The 9,737-nt window shown below is 38.9% G+C and overlaps 1 long non-coding RNA gene across 1 annotated transcript; it reads right to left on the reverse strand.

Annotated features, from left to right (window-relative positions):
- Nucleotides 1–4,943: 4,943 nt before the first annotated feature.
- Nucleotides 4,944–8,245, reverse strand: LOC141279627 (uncharacterized). The gene is made up of 3 exons (XR_012334209.1): nt 8,157–8,245; nt 7,439–7,509; nt 4,944–7,223 (listed from the first exon to the last, which is right to left on the reverse strand). It is a non-coding gene; the product is annotated as an uncharacterized lncRNA (long non-coding RNA).
- Nucleotides 8,246–9,737: the final 1,492 nt, after the last annotated feature.

Consider the following 9,737-nt stretch of genomic DNA (forward strand, 5'->3'; position numbering starts at 1 on the left):
AATGCATTTTAAAATTTTATTTGAAAATGGGTACAGGCTCATTTATTTTAGGCCTCGTATGTGCTTCAACAACAAAACCAACCGCAAAAATTGTAACAGAAAGCCGTGTGGAGTGGAAATTATAATCTTGATTTTTTTTTGGATTGATTTATTCAATTTATTAGCTTGAGTAACTATATATGTAAATATATAACTGAATCACTTTTAATATCTGTTATCTCTCTCTCATCTGTTTATTTATCTATTACATTATATACAAAAGACATAAAATCTTTAGGTTCAAAATAGAAAAGTTAAGAGAGTTTCATATACTGCAAAAGGCTTCATTCATCAATATACAAAATAATGGACTGAGGGCTTTTAAAATAGAAGAACACCTTTGAGGCATTTAAAATATTTAATATACTTTACATAACCATTTTACATATATGAAGTCTTAGATTTAGTAGGGAACGTTAAGATTATTCAGTACAACCTTAGCAGATGAATGAGCCCGCTCTACCACATTCATAGTAAGAGGCCACTCCATTTCCCTCTCTATTTCTAGTGATGGGAAATGTACCGTCTCCTTTGAAAGCCAGACATATTTGCATACAAAATAATTTTAGGCAGTTCTTTCTTACAATGAGCTATTATCCTTTTTCTGCAGTCTTCACCTGCTTGGGTTTTGTTGTCCTCAAAGGGTCTCAGTGAATGAATCTCGTCTCTGCTCCACTTGACAATGCTTCAGATATTTAGAAACAGCTATTTATTTCCACTCTTTTTCCACCACCTATTAGACATCCAGAAAATTATTAACCGTCACTCAGAATTTTGTTGGTCAAAGACCTGTTGGATCCAGAGCCCCCAGACCTGAACAAAATGCCCTGAAGGTACAAACCAGGACAGCATCGAGTTAAGAATCACTGTCCTTGCTCTTGAAATAACAACCAAAAAAAAGAAAAGTTTTTGTTATCTTTTCTGACTAATTTGCAAAAGAAGGTATCCATTGGATTAACTAATGTTCTTACGCTTGTGGTTTTGTGTTTCCCCTTGATTTTTCACTAAGGTTTGCATTTAAAAAGTATATAATAAAAAAAATACAAAGAAAAGGGGAATCAAAGATGACATCAGATTTTCATCTTTGAAAAAAATAAAAATCATTTCTCAGATTCAAGAGCTTTTTATAAAGAGTTTTTCCTTTAGGTTATTAAAAGGAAAATAGTAACATGTAAATGTACCTCATAATATAAGAACTTCATAATTACTTCTCTCTACAATTTTGCTGTTTCATTTCTGAATCCTTTTTGTTATTATTTTAATTTAATTTATATGGGATTCAGTAACTTTTTTCATTTTCTTTCTCTTTTTTCCAACTACAACTGAATTCATTTCTAAAGTTTAGGTATATTTTTAGATCTCTGAATTGTAGTATTTCTAAGCCAGCAGACGTACCTTACTAACTTTAAATGCAGTGATAGATCTCAATGCTGTTCTTAAACTCACACCTGAATTTTTTTCTTTTTTCCTTCAACTCTCTTTTCCATTTCTTTCTCCATCTTCTTTCCAGGCATTCTTTCACTTTCAGAACACATCTACCTCTTGCTTAACTCTTTCCAATTACATTCTGGTAGTTGCAGCACAGCACACATCGGATTTAATAGAGCAAGAAAATTCTCCATCTTGTCTGACCATTGGGAGTGTAATATCCTGCTCTCTTGGTTTATACCCACCGTCTACATGGGAGAAGGAAGAGAAGAGGTATTAAGTGGGGGAGCATATCTCTAACAGGTAGACCTCTTCATGGTAGAAAAATAATTGTGCTAATTTAAATGCATCGGATAAGTTGACCAAGAGATCGGTTTATAAAGTTGTACCATCTTACATATTTTAGGGGCTTGGCATACAGGGTGTGGAAAAGTAACTATACACAGACTTGCATTAACTAAAGACGAATAGAAGACAGCACCCGTAATATCTTTTAAAGGAAAAATCATTGAATGTATCCTTTCACAAATATACTTGACTAAGCTATTTCCATTTTGCCGTTTGTTTTGTATTTCCACTAAGCTTTCGATAGACTATTAACTGCAAATACAGTTGCTCCCTGTACAAAGAAATTTCATATTAGTTTTGTGAGTTTGAAAGAGCCCTCCTGCCTCTCTTAAATTTCCAATCCCTCTTTTCCGTGCGTGAACATCCGTCTTAGAGAAGGAATAAAGGGTTTATCTATTCTTTGCACTTAGGAGTGGTGGAGTTTCGTATTTTTTATTGATAATTCAAAAAACTAATCAAATTCATTTACAACTAATAAGCTTAAGAAATTATTAGATGAGTACGAAAGTTATCTACTTAGACCCCAAAACATTAAAAACTCAGGGGTTACAGATCAACATCAGGTACCTCTGATACGAGATACTGAGAAGGGCACATCGATTCTGTGGCATTCTTGCCCAAAATGTATAAACTTAATGTGATCATAAGAAAATATCATACACACCCACACTGAGGGATGTGAGGCCAGCACTCATTCCGCCAAATATCAGATCAGTACTTTTCAAAGCACCTACTAAGGTCATAGAGCACAAAGAAGGATTGAGAAACTATTAAAGATTGTAGGAGACATGACAGCTAAATGCATGGTGAGATCTTGGGACCAAGAAAGGACAACAGTGGAAAAATGGTGAAACCTGAATAAAGACTGTAGTTTAATGAATAGCACTGTACCAATGTCAATTCCTCAGTTTTGGTAACTTTCTGATGGTTACGCCATAGGTTACCATCAGGAAAAACCAGGTGAAGAGTGTATGAGAACTTTCTATACTATTTTTGCAACATTTTTGTAAGTCTAAATTTATGCATTTATTTTTAATATCTTTATTGGAGTATAATTGCTTGACAATGTTGTGTTAGTTTCTGCTATACAACAAAGTGAACCAGCTATACATATACATACATCCCCATATCCCCTCCCTCTTGCGTCTCCCTCCCACCCTCCCTATCCCACCCCTCTAGGTGGCCACAAAGCACTAAGCTGATCTCCCTGTGCTATGCGGCTGCTTCCCACTAGCTATCGATTTTACATTTGGTAGTATATATATGTCCATGCCACTCTCTCACTTTGTCCCAGCTTACCCTTCCCCCTCCCAGTGTCCTCAAGTCCATTCTCTACGTCTGCATCTTTATTTCTGCCCTGCCACTAGGTTCATCAGTACCATATTTTTAGACTCCATATATGTGTGCAAAATTTATTATTTTAAAAAATACTCTTACACTTTTCCAAGCGTCCTATAGAGGTATGCTCATACACATTTATCTCCTTATTTGAGGTTTATGTTTATTTCATATTATAGGTAGTGCATAGAGTCCTAACTTAGACCTGAAAGGAGGCTGACAGTCATGCAATTTGACCCCCCTATTTTATGCAAGAGGAAACAGAGAACCAGGAAGATTTGTAACTGAGCTGAGACCAGCACTCAGGAACCCTGACTCCCAGTGTCGGTTTTTTTCACGCCTTTCTGACTCCAGACTGAGAAGGGTTATTCACAGATTTATGATTTGATTACTTGAGACATTTTTTAATTACAAAGAAGAATGTAAATAATTTAAGACCTGCCTTGTACCTCTGATCTACTCAGAGCCTGGTTTTTGTTTTTGTGTTTTCCATAAAGGTGTTCACTGACCTTGTGTTACTGAATGAAATTTAAAACTAGTGATACACGAACGTACTTATTAAAGGCAAATACTATTTCATTCATTAGTGGTCTCTGATGGCCTCTCATCAGAGTACCATCTATTGAATAAAAATAGATTGCTTCTTTGATTCTACTGATTGCTTCTTTGAATTTTCTGAAGATAATTTATTAACAAAAGCTTTTTCTCCACTATTTTTCCCAATACATGTATTTATTCACATACTGTTCTTTTCTTACGAGATGAAAATGGAACAATTAAAGTAGTTTTTCAATGCTTTCCATAGTTTTTACCTGCTGAGGCGAGCCTGCAGATTGGTTATTTCTCTGGGTATGTGAATGTGTGTGTGTGTGTGTGTGTGTTTATTTTTCGACATCTAAGGATAGGGCCTTTGTCTATTATAGAAGTGAAAGAAAAAATTTAAAAATCCTAGGTGTTTCTAATGTAGATCTGAGCCAGTTACTAGACTGCTACGTAGCCAAGAGTACCCACTTCATAGCAGTTTCATGTTTTATTTAATTAATTAGCCATAATCTTTAAAATTTACTGTCCTTTAGTGTCCTGTTAACGTTAATAGTCATGTGTCCAGGGTCTTGAACTAAAGTGTGGAAGGAGGCAATAGTTATATACTAGTCGTAACCGTTAAAACAATCTGATGGCGTAGTTCCTCTCCGTGGGTCTTACTGCTTTTGCTGAAATGTTATTAAATATGGGAAAAAGACTTCTGTGAGTGAGTCTGATGAGCTCTTCCTATAGATGGAGGCTTGCACTGCAGTGCTGACTGCAGTTCTGTGCTGTCACTGCATGAGGCTGCCTGACATGTGGTGATTGGAGATTCTGTTTCATAGCAACTGAGACAGAAGGAGTCTCACTACATAATGTGGTTGAGAAGGTTTTGCTTACAAAAAATATGCTCAAAAGAGAATCAACTGATGCAGAAACAGCTGTACACGCAGGCACAAAAATATAAATTCAGATACAGACCTTACATCCTTCACAAAAGTTAACTCAAAATGAATTGTAGGCTGACATTTAAAATGCAAAACTATAAACCTCCTTGAAGATAATCTAAGAGAAAAATCTAGATGGCCCTGGGCATGGTTCAAACTTTTTAGGTACAGCACCGAAGCACAATCTAGAAAATAAATAGTTGATAAATTGGACCTCATCAAAGTAAGAACAAACTTTGCTTTGTGAAAGTACTGTCAATAGAATAAGAAGACAAGCCACAGACTTGGAGAAAATGTTTACAAAATACATATCTGAGAAAAGACTTTTATCTGAAATACACAGAGAATTCTTAAAACTCAACCATAAGAGGACCAACAACCAATTCAAAAATGGGCAAAAGCTCTGAACAGACACCTCATCGCAGAAGATATATGGCAAATAAGCATTTGAAAGCGTAGGTATGTGCTCAACATCACAGGTCATCAGGGAAATTCAAGGTAAAACAACAACGTGATTGGAATGGCCCAAATCCGAACATTGACAGCATCAAGTGACGTTGAAGATGCTGAGGATGCTGGTGAGGGTGTGGAGCGGCAGGAACTCTCACTCACTGCTGGTGGGAGTGCAAAATGGTCCAGCCACTTTGGAGGACCGTCTCTTACAAAATAAGCATGCTGTCACCCTTCAACCAGCAATCATGCTCCTTGGTGTTTACTCAGATCAACTGAAAACTTATGCACATACAAAGACCTATACACAGATATTTACAGCATCTTTATTCATAACTGCCAAAACACAGAAGCAACCAAGATGTCCTTCAGTAGGTGAAAAGATAAATGAACTGTGGTCCATCCGGACAATGGACTGTTGTCTTGTTGATGGACTGTTACCTGCAGTGATGACTGGGCACAATTCCTTGCCGTACATTTTTTCAATTAATGTGAAGGGCTGCTATTTTTGTGTCCATCCTTTTTTTCTTCTTCTTCTTCCTCGAAGATGATAAGTTTTTCTTTCATTTTCAGAGATAGTCAACTTGGAAGATTCAGTCAACTTGGAAGATTCATCCTGTTGGACAGCGTGATAAAATTCAGAAGGTAGGGCTTCCCTCGTGGCGCAGTGGTTGAGAGTCCGCCTGCCGTTGCAGGGGACGCGGGTTCGTGCCCCAGTCCAGGAAGATCCCACATGCCGCGGAGCGGCTGGGCCCGTGAGCCATGGCCGCTGAGCCTGCGTGTCCGGAGCCTGTGCTCCGCAACGGGAGAGGCCACGACAGTGAGAGGCCCGCGTACCACACACACACACACACAAAAATTCAGAAGGTAGATTGTTTTCTGGTCAGGATTCCCAGCATAGCACAAATCCAACTTTATATTAGAAATTTGAAGGAGAAAGAAGTTAAATCCCAGCACCCATTACTCAGAAAGCAAGTGAAGGCATCTTAAAAACATAATTACTAACTAAACAAAGGAAGGCCTGAGCAGTGCTCAAGGAATTCATGTTTGAAGTAGTGCCTAATCCTGTAATTGCCACTTCTCAGAAAAGGTCTGTGTCTATGTGGAAGAAAGCCATTATTTAAATCATGCAACATTACACATCAAAGCTGCTTCTGTCAAGGATGTTTAGCTGCTTCAAACATTTTTTTTTTTAAAGACAAGACTTGGGAACCAAGGTTTCAGCTGGAGCTGAAGGAAGGAAAGGAAAACAAAACAAAACAAAACCCCCCAACTTTCTTTCTATGGAGGAAAAGAAAGAAAAAGAAACGTTATCTTTGTATATCCAAATCCATACCTTTCCATCACAAAGGAAATGTATGTGGTCCTTTGTGATGGGTTAAGATGCAGGAGGATTTCCCAGCAGGAGGAAACTGTATTGCATCCGCCGATTCATTGATTCCATGCTTTCCCCATGTGGTTCCCTTTGCACGTGGCCGGAGACATGCAAGGAAAGTGCAAATTCAAGTGCAAATTCAGTTATGCCATTTGCCTCCTTAAAATCCAACAGATGACTCCACTTCACATATTTTTTAAATTTTCAAGACCCTTAATATAAAATACAAGCACCTGTCAAAATATAAGCCCCCTGCTGTATAGCACAGGGAGCTCAGCTCGTGCTGTGTGATGACCTAGATGGGCAGGATGGGGTGGGAGGGAGGTCCAAGAGGGAGGGGATGTATGTATACATAGAGCTGATTCACTTCACTGTGCAGCAGAAACTAACACAACATTGTAAAGCATTTATAATAAATAAATGCTCCAATAAAAAAATATATAGATATAAGCCCTCTTACTTGCCACCTCTATTTCCTTCCCACTTGGTGCTCTAGGATCACCATTGACTTGTTGCTCTTTAGGACATCGTGCCGTTTCACACAACAGGCTGTTGGGCATGCCTCCCTCTCTCTGCATGCCATTCCTCCCCTATAAGCTCCTCCACTCGCTTTTAACCAGGTGTCTTAGTCTGTAGTCTTAGTACCATAGGCTGGGTGGCTGGTAACAGCAGAAATTTATTTCTCACAGTTCTGAGGGCCGGGAAGTCCAAGATGAAGGTACAGGTACATTTGGTGTCTGGTGAGAGAGTCTTGGGTCATAAGTGGCCTTCTTGCTCTGTGGTCACATAGCAGAAAGGGAAAGGGAGCTCTCTGGAGTTTCTTTTGTAAGGGCACTGATCCCATTCATGAAGGCTCCACCCTCATGACCTAATCACCTTCCAAAGGCCCCACCTCCTAACACCATCACACTGAGTCTTAGGATTTAACAAATGCATTTCAGGGGACAATGACATTCAGTCCATGGCACCAGGTTAGCTGTTACTACTGTACCTCAGGTCTGGTGAGCCATCCGTGAGCCCTCAAGGGTGCGCCAGGGTTCCCAGCACATCTCTCTCAAAGCCCTTACATTAAGGAGAAAGAATTTGTCATCAATGAGCCCTCTAGACTGAGGGCCCCTAAGGGAGCACGACCTCATTGCCCACGTTTCCCAACAATCCAGCACACAGTAAACACTCAATGAATGAATTAAAACCTTTCCAGTTATAGGACCTCCCTTCTTATGCTTTATGGACTCAAAAATCAGTTTGCTGAGCCCCAGAAAATCTTGGGAATTGAGTAATTTGTATTACACTTATGTTTTAGGGTCCCCAGGAAACTCTTGGGATGTTACTCGTGTGATCGCTGTGATGCTCCTTTAAGCAGTGATTGGACTTTGGAACTAACTTACATGAGGGCTATTGTCATAGCAGACTCAATCTTCCTGTTGAGAATAGAGGTTTTAGACCATCAAGGCATCTCTGATATTTATAAACACCTCAAAATTGTCCACAAGATTTGGGCTTATGTGCACTTTCTAGGGAAAAAAACGTATAGCTTTCCTGAGATATTCCAAGTCGTCTTGTTAACAAGTCCAAGCTTGAACTGCTTGCTGCAAGACAGGCCAATAATAGATCGAGAGATGAGGTGGTGACTCAAGGAATAGCAATTTTATTTGGAAAGCCAGCAGACCAAGAAGATGGCGGATTAGTGTACCAAAGAACCGTCTTACCTGAGTCAGAATTCAGGCTCCTTTTATATTAAAAGGGGAGGGTTGTAACTGGTTGTTGCACATTTCTTGTTGCTGGAATCCTTTGTGCTTGCAGCTGTCCATGTAGGTTTGGTCACGATGTTCCTGTAAACCTCTAACATGTCAATTGTTATTTCCTGTTCTGCAACTTTTTATCTCTATATGAATGGAAAGGTGTTATACCTTTAAAGGTCTAGCCTGGGAGGCAGAGCACTGAGATATTTCAGGCTATAGACAACATTAGAGCCAGCTTGACTAAGCACAGGTAACAGAGCATAAGGGTTAGACCTAAAAGAATAGATCCAGTATGGAGTCAGGTTTGTTCTTCTCTGTTAGTCTAGAAAGAAGAAAAGAAAAATAAGGGGAAAATTACCAAATGGGAGTGAAGGGTACTTGTCTAGGGAATGAAGGAAGGAAAGGTGGAAAGATGATCAAAAAGAGTAATATGAAAAAAAAAAAGAGTAATATGACACATAAAAAGAAAATGAGTGGGGTCGCGGACAACTCTTGCTTAGTCAAACTTTGTGTAAGTTTGGATGCAGCCCCTCTCTTGGGGAATACATACGTCTGAGTATAAATATATTCCCCTTTTTCCCCACTAAGGTGAGCAAGGCCATTAGAGGGCTTAAATGAACACGACACTCGGAAGCTCAGTGTCTTGGTAAATACTTATTTTTCTAAGTCACAGTATCCAATGGGCAGCTTTATGAAGAGAAAGACATATATTATTTGCAAGGTGCTTGCTTCTGGTCAAAATGAATATAAAATATTTAGTACCTGGGTGTCATCATCTCCAGCAGAAAGATATTTTGTTTAAAAGGGACTGAAATTAAAATATTGGAAGCCTTGCTTTCCTTCTCAGGTAAAATGTCCATGACCAGGATGAGGACAAAAATTCCACAGTTTCCCAGTGACTAGAACATGGGGACCTATGAGCCTGTCCAAGTGTGACACTTCCAGACACGTATCCTAGGAAACCTCCAGAGACCTGACCGTTTCCGTAGCTGTGGATCAACCAACCAGTCATAGGATTTAAAGTTCCAGAGAAAAGGGGAGAAGTCAAAAAAAGAATGTGCCTGAAGCCCACCTTAATTAAACCCCATTAATCACAAAATAAATTGAAACTAAGAAAACTGGCAGTTTTAACTCACCACTGGGAAAAAAAATCAACATATTTCCAAAATTTCCACTTCAAGAAGGAAAAGCCCAGTATTTATAAATAAAAGCAAGGCATTTATTCAACCCCAAAGCTGCATTGCCTGGCTGCTTCGAGAATGCTCACCAGGCCCACTGTTTGGTTGAATGCAGGTTGAAGACTTCTGACCACAGGATTTAATTTACTAGATTCACATATGCGTCAGTCACGGAAGTAACGAGGTCACGCAGAAGTACTTTTAACAAACATGCCTAGTGTGAGCACCTTAATTTGTTTCTTCTAAAGATCAAGAATGGCAGGGCATGTTTGCAAACATCCCAATTTTACATGCATTTTTAATACAATGTGTTTCCTAAAAACCTTATAGGGTAGTTACATCTTGTTAGTAATGGTCCTTCATCTCAAAT

This window comes from Tursiops truncatus, chromosome 10, assembly GCF_011762595.2.
Source record: "Tursiops truncatus isolate mTurTru1 chromosome 10, mTurTru1.mat.Y, whole genome shotgun sequence".
NCBI lineage: Eukaryota > Metazoa > Chordata > Mammalia > Artiodactyla > Delphinidae > Tursiops > Tursiops truncatus.